The 19,885-nt window shown below is 38.0% G+C and overlaps 1 long non-coding RNA gene across 1 annotated transcript; it reads left to right on the top strand.

Annotated features, from left to right (window-relative positions):
• Positions 1–15,863: 15,863 nt before the first annotated feature.
• On the top strand, positions 15,864–18,212 carry LOC121063584. Its single transcript, XR_005816076.1, has 4 exons — positions 15,864–15,995; positions 16,182–16,349; positions 17,685–17,751; positions 18,144–18,212. It is a non-coding gene; the product is annotated as an uncharacterized LOC121063584 (long non-coding RNA).
• Positions 18,213–19,885: the final 1,673 nt, after the last annotated feature.

Genomic DNA, 19,885 nt, shown 5'->3' with positions numbered 1-19,885 from the left:
TCTGCTTTGCATGCTGCCCTGTCAGCAAGGAGGCTAGGGATGCAAAAGAAGATGGGAGGGGACATAATGAGGACAGCTGACTGAAATGGACCAAAGGGATATTCTGTAACATATGACATCATGATCAAAATGATAAAAGCTGGTGTAAAGAAGGAGGAAGTGGGGACATTCGGAGTGATAGCATTTGTCTTCTCAAATAACTGTTACACATGATGAGCCCTGCTTTCCTGGAAATGGCTGAACACCTGCCTGCCAACGGGAAGCAGCAAATGGATTCCTTGCTTTGCTTTGCTTGTATGTGCGGCTTTTGCTTTATGTAATAAACAGTCCCATATGCCACTTGGGGAGAGTAAGCAGCTGTGTAGTGTTTATCTGCCTGCCAGGGTTAAACCACAACAGTTTCTCAACATCCACAACTATTTTAATTGGCAATATATTATTTTCCCCAAGTAGAGTCTGTTTTGCCCATGACAATAATTGGTAAGTGTATTGGTTTCACATGGCACTATTTTGGTACTGGAGTGGCTTTAGGGGTGGTCTTTGTGAGAAGAACCCAGCAGCTGCCCCATGTCAGATCAGAACCATCTCCAGCTGGCTCCAAAAGGGACCCACCAGTGGCTAGAGCTGAGCCAGTGAGCAATGTTGTTTGCACCTTTGTGAGGTAAGATTTAAGGGAAAAAAACTAAGAGAGAGAGGAGTGAGAAACAGCACTGTAGACACCAAGGTCAGTGAAGAGGGAGGGGGAGGGGGAGGGGGAGGGGGAGGGGGAGGGGGTGCTTCAGGGAGTAACAGGGACAAAGTGTTAGGGATTGACTGAAGCTCCCATTCCTCCACACCACTAAGGGGGAGGATGTAGAAGAGAGTGGATGGGTGGGAAGCTGTTTTTAGTTTGCTTTTAGTTCTCACTGCTCTGGTCTGTAAGTGGTTGGCAATCAGTTACATTAATCTCCCTTATGCTGAATTTGTTTTGCCCATGACAGTAACTGGTGAGTGAAGTCCCTGTCCTGAAGATAGTAGGAAGACCCTGTCCTGTGGTAAGCACACTTCATGCCATGAAAAGGTGGAGTTGAGAGAGTGGTGTGGTGGAGCTTAGCTACCTATCAGTGTGAAACAGCCACAGTAAGTGATCTATCTGTCTTTATCTTGACCCATTAGCTTTTTTATTTTATTTTCTTCCCTTGAGAAAGAGAGCAGCTGGGTAGGCAACTGGCAGCCAGATAAGATCAACATCTCTATATCACAATTAGCCCCTACATAGTTTTTGGAGGAAAAAATAATTAAATTTACTGAAATACATAAATAGTTATTCATTTTTAAATACATGTCTTTCATACGTTCTGTGTATTAAGGTTAGGGAATTCAGAAGTTGTATTGTGTGACTAAGTAGCCAACAGCAAGAAACAATCATTTTCAGTATCATACAAGGCAAGTTAGCCTTAAGTCGTAGCAATGCCAAATTCTCATCTTTCTGAATTCAATCAGAAATACATGCTTCATAGTACTTCTTGCTGATTATCTTTTCATCAGTAATGGTCGTGTCCAAGGACAAAATGCATTACTAGGATTAATCAGTGAGAATAGACATAGAAGGAGACTTCTACTGTGAAGCAGTGCCTCTAGAAGACATCCCTTTCCTGATGTTATGTTTGGTAGGTCAAACTCTAAACTTATCATTTTTAAGATACTAAATCTTCCCAGGCAGTACTCTGACAGAAGGATTCATGATCTTATATGTTCACTGGTACTTCAGTGTCAAGAAGAAACTCTTCTCAAGTTCATATTCTCTAGGGTCTGCAGAGGAGTTAATGCTTTTTGAATTCAGCCAAAAAGATACATTGTATCCTATCTTTTTACAGTTTACAGACTTCCAACATTTACAGGTAAAGAAAACAGATTGTAATCTTGTAGGAAGTTACGTACTCACTTCCAGGAGAAAATAAGGAGATAATTCTCTCCTTCTCAGTTATTCTATAATAAAGCTGCTTTAAGAGTAATTTTATTTTATTGATAAATGTATTTATACTTCTGCTACACTCTAGCAACAGAATATTGTGTTTTTTACAGTCTGTAAATATAAGCCACACCAGTGTCTTTTACTTATCCACACATGTTTAGGCACGCACACTCCTTGTTTTCTCTCCTCTTCCTCATATGCACTGTATTGGACCAAATATTGTGAGATGGATGTATCAGTGCACTGCCAGAAACAATCACTCTTTCATGCCTTTCTCTGAAGACACATTGTTCCTCATAATGAAAGGGAAAAGGAGAACTGACTAATAAGCCTTTATAAAAGATATATATATATTAAAAAGCTTCTAAGACAGGTGAACTTAATAAACCTTATAAAATACTGCACTTTTTTGCTTGCTGTGCTTTTATCTAATTTTATAATACAAGATATTTTTATCACTTTGATGGGTGTAAGGTACTGTACTTAGTGACTAGAGGTGTTACGCAATGACACTTGGAGTACGTTGTAATCAACAAAATAATCCTTCTGGTATGTAGCCTTCCTTTGAAGGCCTGTCACAGTAGAAGGACACTTTGTCTATTCTATCTTAATACTATTTTCTCCTGTCTTTCATCTCTCCTGTAAACCACATAACATAATGGCAAACGGCTTAACCAAATGGACATAACTGTTAGTGCTATTATTTTCCCTTTGAGGGCCAAACTGTCACAGCAGGGCTGCAGAATGAAGCACAGTGATGTAACAATATGCGTAGCTGTTTTTTTTTTTTTTTTTTTTTTTTTTTAGGGAAACTGAAAAAGATATGGGAAAAACATGATGACAAGTATCAGAATAATAATAGGGGAACAGAATATGAAGGGTTGGCTGGTAATCTGTTCTGATCAGAGCAGTACCATGTTTTAACTGTCAACAGCAAAACTGGAACTGAATAGACTTCAAAGGAAGTGAAACCCCACAAAGGACATAAAGAATTTTCCAAAGGTTGCAATTTTATTTGTTTTCTGGGGCAGTCTGTGATGAGCAAACTTTTTTTTTTTTTAATTACAGCAAAATGCAGCCTAAGAGAAGAAAGGTTTACATTATGTAGTAGGAAAAAAAATACTCATAGTGAATAGATCTACTAATACACAATAAACTGTGAATTCACCTTTAAATTATGAACACCTTGGTAATTCCCTTAGAAACCAATCTAATGCTTGTGAAGTGAAAGAGCTATTGTTTGAAGCTTTGTTTAACAAAAACATTAAACTTACTCAATACTGATATTTTGGATAACTGTATGTACTTGTACTATAAAATGATGGCTAGAGTACATGTAATAAAAGCACCGTATTATATTGTTTTGTAATGAAATATTTTTTTTATTTATTATTTTTATTTATTATTTTTATTCCCATGGAAGAAACACGTATATAAGTTTTGAGGGTTTTATTTTCTAACTGGAGTGGTCTCATTTTTGTTTCATTATATCTGTGTTGCTTACACAAGCTCTTTGACAAAGTCTAACTATGCAGTTTTTGTGGATAGAAGAAAAACAAAACCTAACAACTGGTTAATAATATACAGCACTGCATGACATCAAAGAACTGGCAAAAAAAAAAAAAAAAAATCAGCTGAAACTGCAAAGGAAATACACTTTAATTTGGGAGTTTACTTTCATGAGCATGCTTAAGTCACAGGCCTTTCAAAAAGCTGTCTTTGACATTTCAGCAAAAGGAAGCAAAATTGTAAAGGGCAGACAAGGGCTACCAGTGCCAGACGCCAAATATGTATAGAAATTGCTGTTGTGTGTACAGTCTTCAGACTGCTTTCAAATTCCAGTTGAATTCAGTAAATTCAATTTTCTTAGGCTGGATTTCCCTGATCCCGCCGAAAAATTGAATTCACAGAACTTGAGGAAAAAATGTTTATGTTGGCCTGCTTCTGTTGTCCCATAGCTCAGGTTGTGGCTAGGGTACACTACAAGATGTTAGTTAAAGGGCTTTTCCAGAGGTATGAGACTACATAAAACAAATTTTGCCCTTGATTCAGCTGCAGATTGCATTTAAGTTTGGGGATTCTCAACTTGCAAGAAAGTTGTCTCATTACCATAGAAAAGGGAATTTTGAGTTACTACTTTTGACAGAACTGTTTCACTTTATATATTATAAAAACTGCAATAGTAATTTATCCAGAGAACAAGCACATGCAAATTATTAATTAGTTTGAAGGCTCCAACCCTCTGTATTGGGTTTACATGGAACGGTTTTGATAGCAGGGGGCTGCAGGAGTGGCCTCTGTGAGAAATGCCCAGCAGCTGCCCCATGTTACTTAAGAGCAAGCTCCAGCTGGCTCCAAAGGGACCCTTCTGCTGGTCAAAACAAAGCCAATAAGTGATGTTGTTTGCACCTCTGTGAGACCAGATTTAAGAAAGGGAAAAAACTGCTGCACAACAGCAGCCAGGAGACAGGGGAGTGAGCAAAAGCCCTGCAGAAACCCAGGTCAGTGTAGAAGGGGGGCAGGAGGTGCTCCAGGCATGGAGCAGCAGTTCCCCTGGGGCCTGTGGAGAGGCCCCTGGTGGAGCAGGCTGTCCCCCTGCAGCCCATGGGTCCTACATGGAGCAGATCTCCATGCTGCAGCCCGTGGAGGAGCCCCCAGTGGAGCAGGTGGATGTGGCCTGGAGGAGGCTGTGGCCCATGGAGAGCCCCCGTAGGAGCAGGCCCCGGGCTGGAGCTGCAGCCTGTGGAGAGGAGGCCACGCAGGAGCAGGGGGTCTAGGGGGAGCTGCCACCTGTGGGGGACCCGTGCTGGAGCAGTTTGCTCCTGATGGATGAACCCCGTGGTACGGACCCTTGTTGGATCAGTTCTTGAACAGCTGCTGCATGTGGGTAGCCCCCGTGGGATCAGTTCAGGAAGGATGGCATCCGTGGGAGGGACCCCACGTAGAGAAGGGGCAGGGAGTGACCGAGAAGGAGCCGCGGAGACAAAGTGCCGTAGACTGACCGCAGCCCCCATTCCCCCATTCCTTTGCACTGCTTGAGGGGAGGAGGTCGAAGAGGGTGGTTGGGGGGAAGGTGGTTTTAGCTTGCTTTCAGTTTCTTACTTCTCTAGCTTGTTAGTAATAGGCAATAAATTTTACTAATCTCACTTATCTGAGCCTGTTTTGCCAGTCATGATAATTGCTGAGTGATCTCCCTGTCCTTATCTCAACTTGTGAGCCCTTTCCATCCTATTTTCTCCCCTTTTTCCTTTGAGGATGGGGAGTGAGAGAGTGGTTGTGGTAGAGTTCAGCTGCACAGATGGGTGAAAACCACCACACCCTCACCAAAAAACGGAAAAAAATGCTCTCTACTTTTTTTTTTTTTTTTTGCCTATTCATAAAAAAAAATAAATGTGAAAGACTAACAACAGAAATGATTGAAGTGTCTTGATATTCTTGTAATCACTCCCCCCCCAAGCATTTATGCTCAAAACCAATGTATGTGTTTTTTTGTTGTTGTTGTCTGGTTGTTTTTTTAACGACAAATGTAATCTTAATCTTAAAATAGGAGGATGACTTGATCCAAAGTTGTCTGCATGTAAGTCAGTATTCCAAATAAGTAACAATAACGTTTTGGTTTTTTGTTTTTATTTTTGAGAAAATAGTATGTTATTTCTTTTCCTTTTTCCCTATAATTAACCATAAATATACAGTGTGGATAGTATGCAAAATTCAATGCTGAGGTTTATCTATTTTTCACTTGTCAAGAAAATAATGAAAATGTTAAGTTTATTTGGGATCCAGATATTTTTTTCTAACTTTCTTCAGTTATTTAATTGAAAGATATGTTACTCTTTCAGCCTTACCCACCATTAGGAGAAGCTAGTTTATAAACAATAGTCCTCACCTTTACTGAGTATTTATATATATTGTCTGTACTGTGTGTATTTATATATCATATTTAGTAGTATTATTTTTTATATGCATAATACTGAGATGGTATTTTATTGCTTGGACTAGTTCATCACACGTAGTCCTTCAATTAGAGCAAGTTTATCCAATGAGAATAGGTAACTTTAAAAATGGTGTAATGTTGGATTAAAAAACAAAAAAATAAAAATAAAATTACAGAATAGTTTGGATTGGAAGGTACCTTAAAGATCAGATAGTTCCTCCCCCCTCCCCACCATGGGACCTTGTGGGTCTAGTGGGTCAAGCTTCCACTAGACCAGGTTGTTCAAAGACCCGTCCAACCGGGCATTAAACACTTCCAGGGATGGGGCATTCACAGCTTCCCTGAGCAGAATTAGTATTCAGAACTCATTCTACTCCTTTAATGCAGATGTTTGCCTTTTTATTGTGCTTGCTATCACATTTATGATATATCTATGTCCTTCTATATGGTGTCTTACATTTCCAATCTAGCTCAAAGAATGAGCACACCCAGATACAGCTATGGTTGATGTATATCTCCAGTACATCTGCTTTAAATATATAAAATCCTCTGAATAACTCACAACAGTAGGACAGTTTTTCTAAATGGAAAACAATGATTATGATGGTCCTAGTGTACATGTGCATTTGCAAATTTCTGTTCTTAGGTATGGAGTATATATAAAATAAAACAAATCCTCAGAAATAGTAATTAAACAAACAAAAAACATGAATTACTCTTATCCCTGTGTTACTACTTTCTTTTTCCAATTCTTGTAAGTTAATTATTGTAAGTTAATTATTATATGTAATATATATATCTTGTACGTTAATTATTATATATATATATATAAATTATATATATTAATTATTATATTTATATTATTATATATAATTTGTAATGGAAGTGTGTGATTTAGGAGACTTTGTTTTAAAGTCTCACATGTTCCCAGTGAATTTTTTGGGCCAAAAATCCAAACAGTCAGTATATGGTTAGTTAAATAGATTTCTCAGTTGCATTTGGAGTTTGAAATACAACTCTGTTGTGCAAAACTAGATTATAGGCTCTTTTTTTTTTTTTTGGGGGGGGGGTGTGGGGGGTTGTCCTGATATAGGCTTTTCATAACAAATTCTGCAACTTCTGTTACTCTTACTGAACAGTGGCAATAGCAAAAGGCAATGACATATAGGCTGAGAAGGACAGAATACAGAAAACTGTATTTGGATGCACGTTCATGAAAATGTAACATTCCCTCTAAAATCTTAGTATCCTTGTCATTTTTTGTGTCTCTTCCAGGATGGATCTAGGAATGGCTGCAACAGTTAAAACTATTGAGATGATTGTGAACTTTTTCTCTATAAATTCTTGAATTTTAAAGATAAAACAGATCTCCTTGTGCAAAGGTACCTGTTCTCTCTGGACCAATTACAGCTGAAGTGAATGAAACAGACTTTGCTCCTTTTCATGAAGCTATCCCTGGATCCTCTGAATTCAGTGGGGGTCTTTTCATTCACTTTGTTAGCATTGGGATCCAGCTCTTCAGATTCACAGAAAGCTAACAGTGTTCGCAGTCATACCAATTTGCACAACCTCATTCAACTTCTAATCCCCAATTCCATTTCCCCTGTGAAACCCAAATTTACTGTTTTTAGTTAATTGTGAGTTATCACTCCCAGTAATGTCCCTCCAGTGCATTTCTGTGTAACCCACTGCATAAAAGTTTACTTGGTCTTTTCTCTGCTGTCTACATATAAACCAAACTTATGTTCTCTGTATTTAAGAAAGCTTATGTGTTTATGAAAATTAGGGTACTAAAGAGGCAATTGAATTTTTCTGTCATGCAATCTTCTGGTCTGCATCTGCAAATGTTCACAGATGATTATGGTAACAAATATTCTAGACTCAATTAAAAGTAACCTATTAAAAACATTTCTCCTGGTTATAGACCTAATAATATATTTATGTGTATTATTTGAAGAAGTGAGAACTACTCACCACTCATAATAGTCACATTTATTGTGGGAGTTCTGACTATAAATATAGGATATACTGCGAATGAAATGTACAGGAAATAACACAAAGTAGGAAACACTGAGATTTTAATGTCTACTATTATAACTGCAGAAAAACTGATTACAGGTCAAAACAAAATATTTTCATCTGATCATTGAGCTATTCAATGTAGACAACTCCTGCTGAAGTCACAGTGGGAGCTATGAATTCTGAAAGACTGCAGGAATGGTACCTTTGAATTTGTCTTTTTTTTTCTTTGTATTTCTTTCAGTGGGGTTATCTCACTGACCCTACCTAAGTGCATTTATAAAGTTTAACATACTCACATTGCAAGCAGTAAGACACAGCAAATAAAAACTCAGATACCCCATACAGAAATTTCCAACGTCCACCAAGCACTCACACCATACGTTATGTACGTCAGCCAAAATCTAATGTAATTGCTTCACGTTTCCTGGAGGAAAGAAAATGCTATTCCTGTCTTCAAGAAGGGAAAGAAAGAAACCCCAGGGAACTACAAGCCAAAATTTGATATATCTGGGAAGGGGATGGAACAGCTAATTCTGTAAATAATCTCCAGGCATGTGAAGGACAAGACGTCACAAAACCGGTAGGAGTGGTGGATATGCCGGAGGGCTGTGCTGGCATCAGAGAATCATAGAATAGAATGGCTCAGGTGGGAAGGGACATTAAAAATCATCTAGTTCCAACCCCCCTGCCATGAGCAGGGGCAACACCCACTAGATCAGGTAGCTTAGGGCCTCATGTAGCCTGGTCTTGAACACCTCCAGGCATCCACACCCTCTCTAGGCAGCCTGTCCCAGTGCCTCACCACCCCCTGAGTAAAGAACTTCCTCCTAACCTCTAATCTAAATCTCCCCTCTTTTGGATTTAAACCATTCCCCTTTGTCCTGTCATTATCTGATCAAGCAAAGAGTTGCTATTCAGCTCTTTTATAAGTCCCCTTTAAGTATCGAAAGGCTGCAATGAGGTCACCCTGGAGTCTGCTCTTCTTTAAGCTGAACAGCCCCAGCTCTCTCAGCCTTTCTTCACAGGAGAGGTGCTCCAGCCCCTTGATTAACTTCATGGGCCTCCTCTGGACCCGTTCTAACAGATCAACAACCTTCCTGTGCTGGGGGCCCCAGACCTGGACTCAGTACTCCAAAGTTGGGTCTCACAAGGGCAGAGTAGAGGGGGACAATCACCCCTCTCGACCTGCTGGCCACTCCACTGTTGATGCAGCCCAGGATGCAGTTGGTCTTCTGGGTTGCAAGCACACACTGCTGGCTCATGTCAAGCTTTTTGTCCACCAGAACTCCCAAGTCCTTCTCTGTAGGGCTGCTGTCAATGAGTTCTTCTCCCAGTCTATTCTTGTGTCTTTGATTGCCCCGACCCAGGTGCAGCACCTTGCACTTAGACTTGTTGAACCTCATTAGGTTCACACAGGCCCATTTCTCAAGGTTGTCCGTGTCCCTTTGGATGGCATCCCTTTCTTCTATTGTTTTAACTGCACCACTCATCTTGGTGTCATGTGCAAACTTGCTGAGGGTGCACTCGATCCCACTATGTCACTGATAAAGATATTAAACTGTACCGGGGGGAATTGGACAGTCTGGACGTAAGGACTGACATGAACCTTATGGACTTCCACGAAGAGAAGTGCAAAGTCTTGCACCTGTGGAGGAACAACCCCCGGCACCAATGTACCCAGCTAGGAAGCAACTTTGCCAAAAAGGACCTGGATGTGCTTACTGGTGGACACTGAGTTGAACATAAACCAGCAGTTTTCCCCTGCTTCAAAGAAGGGTAATGGTATTCTAGGCTGCATTAGTCAAAGCATTTCCAGCAGGCCAAGGGATGTTATCCTCCCTCTCTGTTCAGTGCTGTGGCCACAGGCAGAGTGCTGTATCCAGAAGTGGTCTTCCCAATACAAGAAAGACATAGACATATTGGAGAGAGTCCAGATAAAAGCCATGAAGATGATTAAGGGACTGGATTACCTCTCCTATGAGGAGAGTCTGAGAAAGCTGGGACAGTTCAACCTGCAGAAGAAATGGCTCATGGGAAATCTCATCAATGTATATCAATACCTGATGGGAAGAACAAAGACAGAGCTAAGCTCTGGTTACCCAAAGAGGTTGTTAAGTCTCACTCCTTGGAGATACTCAGAAGCCATCTGGACATAGTCCCTGGCAAATGGCTCTAGGTGTCCCTAGACTATAGCCCAGCCATTCTTTGGATTCTGTGATTCTATGAAGAATCTTCTAGAAGGTTGTAGCTGTGCATGTGAACCAACTCAAAGAACAGCACCTTCTCATTGCCTGGGTAAGTTCTCTAACTTCTAAGTTGTTACATGTAAGACAAGAAGCTCTTCCTTCTCTTTGGAGAGGAAGTGGAAGTGCATGGTGTGCTTTGTGTTGAAGTCAGTGCTCTTGTGGGCATCCTGTGGAAATTATGGAAGGAATTGCCATGACAAGATTTGGCAAAAAACTCATGCCAAGATACTCAGTATACACAAGATGGTGTCACATCTGAAATATTCACTAAAAGGATGCTAGAGGTTTAGGTTACCTAATAGTAACTGTAATAATCATGCCATTGCTAGCACCTACCTCTGAATTGACAACTTTATCATATTCATAAATTTACCACAAGATGAGTAAAGCTGAATGATATTATTCCTACCTTTTGTGCTTCATTTCACTTTATTAAATGTGTGTAAAAGTTTATCTCTACAGAATATCATGAGCATAACTTGATTAGTCACTGTGAGAAGACTGGATAATGTTTTATGTACCATTAATTTAAAAACAAACAAACAAACTGTTTAATAGCATTCTCATTATTCTGAAGTTTATCATATTGTTCCAGTATTGTCTATCCTGAATCTGTCCTGCTTAAGTTGAAATGTGTTCTTTACAAACAACTCAATATTCTCCTTGAAAATGTTATATTACAAATCATATTGTTACTAAACATTCTGCCATCAGTACATTCTACATTCTATGCCATCTCATGGTAGTCTGCAGAATTAAAAAAGGTGTAATCCATGCAAAACAGCAGAAAATGCCTAATTCTGCTTTGTGTCCCCCCCCCCCCCCCCCCCCAAATGCAAAATCTAATTGAAATCATTGAGAATTCCATCATGATTATACTGATAACAGAAAGCACATTTTGTTCTACTGTTTAACTAAATACTAGCCTCAGAACATCCAGACAATGAAAAAATATTGTCATTCTCAAAATCACAGTTCATTCTTTGGTATTCCTGTATTCTGGTAATGCGAGGAAATAAATTTCTTCCCTGACTGTTACCTTGTTGGCTGGTATATAAGGTCACATGCAGTGAGATGAGTTGGGGTCTACTAGAATTATATTTTCCTACTTCTCATTGTCTGCTTATTTGTTCTAGGAAAAGTACATTGCGCTTTGTGCTTTCCCCACCCTCCTACACTACGTTCAGTTATTTGAACAGCCTATAAAGATTTAAGGTATCTTAAATCAGGTAGCTAATTAATCTATGCCGTACAATCTTGCAGCAGAACTATTAATTAACAAAAATGATTTCAACTAATGGAAAAAATCTATTAATTGTCAACATAAGTGATAATAATAGGGATAAAACTCTGCTTCTGTTCATAAATCAGTCTTTGAATGTCTGAAAGGCCAGATGTACCTGTTATTTGCGTTTTAGCCAATATATACACAGTAGGGTAATAGTAACAGTGTAAGCTTCTATCAATTTACTACATCGACATCCATCACGTAAAATTATTAAATTTACATCTGTCATTTTGTCTATTAGAAATAAAGTCATTGTAATATAATTTTGTCATAAGATCAATAACTTCGAAAATAAATATCTTGGCTTCACCTCAGTGTTTACAGTCTTTGGTAGCAGGAGACCATTTTCATTTGACAATGCTCTACATCTCTTAATTTTAAGATCAAATACAGTATGTGTCATTTAGTTCTTGTATTATTTATAGATTTCCTTCATTAAAGTTACTCTGAAAAGTACAATGAAGCACCATTTGTTCTAGTCCTTCTTTACTTTATTGCAAACCTGACTGGCCACACATTTGCATTAAATTGTTTCATGCTTCTGGCTTATCTTTTCTGCAGAGAAAATGTAATACACAATGAATACTTGTCCTGGTTTCAGTTAGGACAGAGTTAATTTTCCTCCTAGTAGCTGGCAGGGTGCTATGTTTTGGATTAGAATGAGAAGAGCGCTGATAACATGCTGATGTTTTAATTGTTGTAGAGCAGTGCTTACACCAAGCCAAGGACTTTTCAGCCTCTCTCTGTCCTGCTAGCGAGCAGGCTAGGGATGCAGCAGGAGCTGGGAGGGGACAGACCCAGGACACCTGACCCAAAGTGGCCAAAGGAGTATTCCATACCATCTGACGTCATGCTGAACAATATATAGGGGTGGCTAGCCGGGGTGCAGGGGGGGGCCGGCTGCTCGGGGATAGGCTGGGCATCGGTCAACGGGTGGTGAGCAATTGCATTGTGCATCACTTATTTCGTACACATTATTATTATTAATACTATTATTATTATTATTATTATTGTTGTTATTCTTTTCCCTGTCTTAATAAACTGTCTTTATCTCAACTCACAGGCTTCACTTTCCCGTTTCTCTCCCCCATCCCGGAGAGGGAGGGGGAAGGGTGAGCGAACGGCTGTGTGGTGTTTGACTGCCAGCCGGGCTAAACCACAACAATACTATAACATGTATTTATTAAATGTATACTGAGCCTGCTGCCTGTTGTCAGCTGATATGTAGAATTGATGTAGGAGTTAGTGACATGTGAAGTTCTTTGGATTTAGCCAAGCATCAGTATAACTCCTTTGGCTACTGAACTTTTCTTGCTGATTTACACATTTACACTGGCACAGATGAGAAAGCTCTGTATATCTGTGAATATTTCTCTTGGCCACAGCTTTTAGATAAAGCTTATATATTTTAGCCTTTTTTAACCTCCTTTTTTTTTTTTTTTTTAACCCTTTAAAATCATTTGAAAGAAATAAATATGACTATATTGCAAACAAACAACTTCATTTACTGTGAAATATAGGTAATTTGATTTTTCTCTGCAATATGTTATCAAATGTCAACATAAACATTAATTCCTGCTGACTGCTGATAAAAGGAGTGACAGAATACTGCTGAATTTCAGCTCTGCTTGGGAAAAACTCCAGTGGACAGTAAGAGACTCGTTTGCCTCTGTCCTGCAGAAGAACAGATGATGGAAATTTCAGTTACATGCCCCCAAACCATCTCATCTCCCTGACATGCCTTCTAGGTATCCTAGCACCGATCTTAGAAGAGAGAAGAGATATAGTAAAATCCAACACAGAAGCAGATTTTCAGTGATTTGGGGAGTAGCAGAAAGACTCTTCCTTTCCACTTTCTATGCAGCTTTGGCAAATTGGAAAGAAGTTCTGGAGCTGTAGTACCCCACTCAGTAATATAGATCACAGAATCATAGAATAGAATCATAGAATATCCCAAGTTGGAAGGGACCCATAAGGATCATTGAGCCCAACTCCTGGCACCACACAGGTCTACCCAAAAATTCAGACCATATGACTAAGTGCACAGTCCAAATGCTTCCTAAACTCTGACAGACTTGATGCTGTGACTATGTCCCTGGAGAACCTGTTCCAGTGCGCGACAACCCTCTCAGTGAAGAACCTTTTCCTGATATTCAGCCTGAACCTCCACTGTTGCAGCTTGACACCATTCCCTTGGTGGTCATTCCCTATAGCTGGTCATTAAAGAGAATAGATTGGCGCCTGCCCCTCCACTCCCCCTCATGAGAAAGCTGTAGACTGCGATGAGTCTCCCCTCAGCATCCTCTTTTCCAAGCTGAACAGGCCCAGTGACCTCAGATGCTCCTTGTATGTCTTCCCCTCTAGGCCCTTCACCATCTTCGTCGCCCTCCTCTGGACACTCTCCACTAGTTTCATGTCCTTTTTGTACTGTGGTGCCCAGAACTGCACACAGTATTCGAGGTGAGGCTGCACCAGCGCAGAGTAGAGCGGGACAATCACTTCCCTCGACCGACTAGCAATGCCGTGCTTGATGCACCCCAGGATACAGTTGGCCCTCCTGGCTGCCAGGGCACACTGCTGGCTCATATTCAGCTTGCTATCAACCAAAACCCCCAGAACCCTCTCTGCGGGGTTGCTGTCCAGCGTCTCATCGCCCAGTCTGTATGTATAGCCAGGGTTGCCCTGTCCCAGGTGCAGGACCTGGCACATGCTCTTGTAAAACTTCATGCAGTTGGTGATTGCCCAGTTCTACAATCTGTCCAGATCTCTCTGCGAGGCCTTTCCACCCTCAACAGAGTCCACAACTTCCAGTTAGTATCATCATCAAATTTGCTCAAAACACCTTCTAGTCCTACATCCAAATCGTTTACAAAAACGCTGAAACCTATAAAACCTATAAAAACACTGGACCTAAAATGGAGCCTTGGGGGACCCCACTGGTGACTGGCCGCCAGCCTGATGCAGCCCCATTTACCATAACCCTTTAATGATGTCTTATTCATATTTAATTTAACATTATTCATGTTCACCTTCTTTTATGGTAAGCATAACACCTTACACAACTTTATATTGTATTTGTTCCAGTAAATCTATACGTCTATTCCTGCATCTGTCTACCAAAGTGATGAGTTCTCAGTGCACAATAGAATTTTTCAGACCATGTCTTAAACTTTTGTATGCTTAATAGAATACTGGTTCTGTTAGTCCATCTTCAAAACCATATAGAAATTCCTGTAAAATGTATTGACACCTTTCTTTTCAGCAAGCTATTCTCACTTTGTCCTAGTAACCTCATTTCTGTAGAACAGTGTTACAATTGTTTTCCAGTGTTAATAATAAGATTGAGACCAATTCCACATTAGTAACATTCTTCTGCACGTTATATCTGTACAACATAATTTAGTTGTGTCTTCACTTTAAGCTAGCAGGTTACCTAACTTGCAAAGCTTATGCTTATGCTAGTTTCACATATTTAATTGACAATTTCTCAGAATAAACCATAACAAATATTTCATAGACAGAGTTGTATGAGATCTGCTGTATTTTCCTTCTAAAGACATTCACTTTATTAATAAAAAGTATAAGGTTTCCTCTTCTAAATTCCATATAAAATGTTCCTGTCTTTTTTTTTTTCTTTTCTCATTATTATGCTTTCATTTAATCTTGTATCCTTACAAAGTCTAGAGAGCACTGATATGGAAAATAAGCAAGAAAAATGTAGATAGACACAAACCACAAACTGTTCAAAAAGAAAAGGAGGTAAAGCACCAAAACAGGTTCAAATCAAAAAAAAAAAAAAAAAAAGGGGGGGGCGGGGATTTTTTTTTCTCTTAAAAAAATCTCATGACTTTTCAATATACTTAAAATCCTGAGCTAATTGAACCTATATATAAAAAACAGTGTTGTTAGATAATCATACAGGTGAAGTATAATAAAAATGTATTGCAACATATGATTTATCATTTGTAATATTTATGGGAAGCTATTTGAATGAAATCCTGGTTCTATTCATCTTTTAAGAACACGAATACCCACAAATGTGTTATCTGTACATATATATATATATTATAGAATTGTAAAAAGGATTGTATTGGAAGGAACCTAAAAGATCATCTAGATCCAACTCCATGGACAGGGATGCTACTCATGTCTGGGATTGCCCCAACCCAGGTACAGTACCTTGCACTTGCTGAAATTTATTAGGTCTGCATGGGCCCACTTTTCTAGTTTGTCCAGGTCCCTTTGGATGGCACTGCTTCCTTCTCTTATGTTGACTGTACCACTCAGCTTAGCACTGTCTCCAAACTTTATGAGGGAGCATTATTTAAGTCATTGATAAAGATATTAAACAGCACCAGTCCCAAGATGGACTCCTGAGGGACTCATCACCAGCCTCCATTTGGACACAGAGCTATTGATTGCAACTCTCTGGATGCAGCTATCCAGACAATTCTTTATCCACCAAATAGTCCACCCTTCAAATCCATATATCTCCTATTTAGCGATAAGGGTGTTGCATGGGACTGTGTCAAAGGCTTTACAGAATTCTAGGTAGATGACAGTGGGACTCATCACCAGCCTCCACTTGGACACAGAGCTATTGATTGCAACTCTCTGGATGCAGCTATCCAGACAATTCTTTATCCACCAAATAGTCCACCCTTCAAATCCATATATCTCCTATTTAGCGATAAGGGTGTTGCATGGGACTGTGTCAAAGGCTTTACAGAATTCTAGGTAGATGACAGTGGTCAGTCTTCCCTTGAAGTATATATGAACAAACACATGCAAACAGAGATAAATAACACTTGTATTAAAAAATCCAGAATCATTCTGAAGTTTTACTCGTATAGTTTAAAGAAAAGCCACTGAAGTGATATGGGTGGATGTTCCCTGAGACCTAAGGTTATTATAAATTTTATCATTTTCATAAAATGTATATGATAACTATTTTAAGATCAGACAACATTTTCTTAGATTTTTTATAAGAAATATAAAAATGAACTTTTAGATCACCTTGGTCAATCGAATGCAGAATTGTTTCTTTGATTTAAACCTATGAAATTCAATTTCTGAAATAATTTCATTCTAAGAATAGTCAAGTATGAAATATACGGTATTATTTGCTTTATTTGGCTATCTCTGGAAATATTTTATAAATAGTCTTAGTTAACGTTCAGTTCCTTACAAGAGTTAGTGCAGGCTAGGATCTACTAATCTACAACAAATGACTGAAGACGTGAATATTCCACGTATCCTTTCCTGTTACTGTGACAAATATTCATTGTAGGCAGAGAAAGAAGGGTTTATCTGTCTTTCGACTCTCATCTTAGACTGGCTATACCTACTTTCATCCATAACTTATTATGAGCTTCTAAGATTAATAACTCACTCTTAGATATAAATGTTTGGACCCTAAATCAGAGCAGATGAATCACTCAGAGGTACTTATTTTATCAACATTTGTGTTTTTACACCCTTATAGTGTGTCTAAAGCTCATAGAAATAAAAGAAAACAAACAAACAAATATTATTATAGACTAACCGAAAGCTGAGATGAATCTTTAGTATCAATTAAAGTCATTGTTACTATTCTGATCTATGCTAATGAAATATTCATATATTAGGTAAAATTCTGTGGTCCCTGTTTTACTGGATATGGGAACAGATGGTGTTATTGTTTTCTGTCTTTCAATGTCTGTTAGTCTGATTTTATTTAATTTTAAATAGGTTTGAAACTATTCCTTGCAATGTAGTTGACAAAATGTTTAAAATGTGTTAGTGAAGAAAAGATTATCAAGTAGTGTTTCAAATATAATTTTTAACCTTTCTCGTGGGGAGTGTTCATAGAATAGAGAGATATATGGTGTGCTGGTCTCCCCCTTTTTCTGATAGCATTACTACAAACAAGACAAAATTAGTTCCCCATTCTGTCAATAAAATTCATGAAAGTTTGTTCAGCTGCATCTAATGAAATTGCTAATGTAAGCAACATGGATAGAAAATAACAGGAATGAAAGTAGAACAGCACATTATGACTGGTAGTTGTACCATTTACTGTACTGAAATCATTTCTATATTGACCCAAAAGAGCATTCATGTGCTATTTATAAATTCTGGGAAAATAGTATGAGCCTTGTTAATTCAGAACACTAAGACATTCTCAGCTTTGTATATCACCTACTTCAAGTATGTGTTTGTCACTAAATCTGAATAGCAAACGATTTATTTTTCTAACAGGAAGAAGTGTCTCAACCAATCAGCAATAATGCAAAGTATCCCTGGCTTTTAGAAAGGAATGCTACAGGTGAAAACTGGCAAAGCTGAGCTAGCTCTTTTCAATACCTAAAAAAATAACTATTTTTTAGAGTTCTCACTTAGGAACCTACATGTTTTTTTTTTTTTTTTTTTTTTTTTTTTTTAATTGGAATTGGAGCTGATAGAATTATTATTATTATTTATTTATTTTAATTATTTTTGTCATTGTGAGGCACAATGACACAAACACACAGAGAATCACTTCTGCAGTCTCTTGGGCTTTTTTCATTTGTAGAGGGTTCTCTGCATCACTATAACCAGTAAAGTTATATGGAGAATACAAATATATATACATATACATATATATGTATACACATGTATGTAATCATATCTGAAAGTCCATAATCAGGTTTTCACGTAGTCTTTTCTCATTTTTTTCAGTGACACCAGTGGATATCAGTGAGCATACTGCCAATATAAATATTGAAACTGATAAAAAAATCATTTGTGGTCATCACTGCATAATGCAACACAGTATGGGATAACCCCAAACTAGCTTTCAGCAAGTTTGAACCTCTATTTGAAGTGGCAGACTGTCAAGCAGAGATATACTAGCTTAGATCCTGGAACAGCATTGAAGTGTCAGTCTTATACAGCATCATAAGAAATTATCTCAAAGGTAGGAGGAATTAGTTTGATGCAGCTCTGCTGAAATGACTATACTGGTTATAGGTCTACAGCTAATTCTTTCTGTGATAAATTGGGAAATCTCTGCACTACTCTTGAAGTACAGACAGTCATAAGGATTTACCCTAAGGCCAGCACACACCAGAAAAAAAATATTTGCAATATTTAGACATTGCAATAATTAGACTTCTACTTCAGAATCCAGCAAAAATTTGTAATTATTAATAGTGTATCAATTGGTAATGTTACTAGTATCATCTGGTGGCAAGAGAAAAAAAATACGGAAAAAAAAAAAAAAAGATAAACTGCATTTTTTGATCTCTTGGTAATACTTAAGATTAGAAGGAATAAACTAATCACATAATTACTCTCACATTATGCAGTTGTTCCCACCTTAAGTAGTTGGCACTCAACTAACTAATCATGTGTGATTACAACTGTGACTACTTTTTGTGACTACTAAGAATGGAAGAAAGAAAGAGAGAAAGAAAGAGAGAAAGAGAGAAAAAGAAAGAAAGAAAGAAAGAAAGAAAGAAAGAAAGAAAGAAAGAAAGAAAGAAAGAAAGAAAGAAAGAAAGGAAGGAAGGAAGGAAGGAAGGAAGGAAGGAAGGAAGGAAGGAAGGAAGGAAGGAAGGAAGGAAGGAAAGAAAAAGAAAGAAAGAAAGAAAGAAAGAAAGAAAGAAAGAAAGAAAGAAAGAAAGAAAGAAAGAAAGAAAGAAAAAAAGAAAGGAAGAAAGGAAGAAAGAAAAAGAAAGAAAGAGAAAGAAAGAAAGAAAGAAAGAAAGAAAGAAAGAAAGGGAAAGAAAGAAGGAAAGAAGGAAAGAAGGAAAGAAGGAAAGAAGGAAAGAAGGAAAGAAGGAAAGAAAGAAAGAAAGAAAGAAAGAAAGAAAGAAAGAAAGAAAGAAAGAAAGAAAGAAAGAAAGAAAGAAAAAGAAAAGAAAGAAAGAGAAAAAGAAAGAAAGGTAGGTCATCCTATAAATCTTGGATTTCATTAGGAAATGAAAAGCAAAATGAGAGGAGTAGGGAAAATAGCATGTAATAAGCATTCTTGACAAGCAACAAATCTGGAAGGTAAACTTTGGACTCCAGGTTAAACAATGGATTATTTTACAATTCAGTGCTCAGGTGTAACCACAGAACTGGAATATAAAGAAATAAAATAGACTGAGGAAAAAAAAAATAGAAACATATCAATTTTTTGACCATAATTTAAAAAAAAAAAGAAAAAAGTAAAAGCATCTTCTCCTACTCAATAATAAACTGTGTTTAATTTTTGGCATAACTTAAATTTTTCTGTTTTTAATCTTCTTGCTGAAATGTACATAAATACGAAAATGAAAAATAGTGTAAATAAATCAAAAATAAATTTTTGTAAGCTAAAGTACAAAAATGTGTTTCTACAACCTTTGTTATAAACTTGTGGAAATTAAATATCAGTATGCTTTGAGTTCTGTCTCCAGTATCTTCAACACTGACTGCAGTCATTCGTTGAATTC

This window comes from Cygnus olor, chromosome 1, assembly GCF_009769625.2.
Source record: "Cygnus olor isolate bCygOlo1 chromosome 1, bCygOlo1.pri.v2, whole genome shotgun sequence".
Classification (NCBI taxonomy): Eukaryota; Metazoa; Chordata; class Aves; order Anseriformes; family Anatidae; genus Cygnus; species Cygnus olor.
Note: the sequence above shows the minus strand (reverse complement) of the source record. Positions and strands in the feature narration are given on the sequence as shown.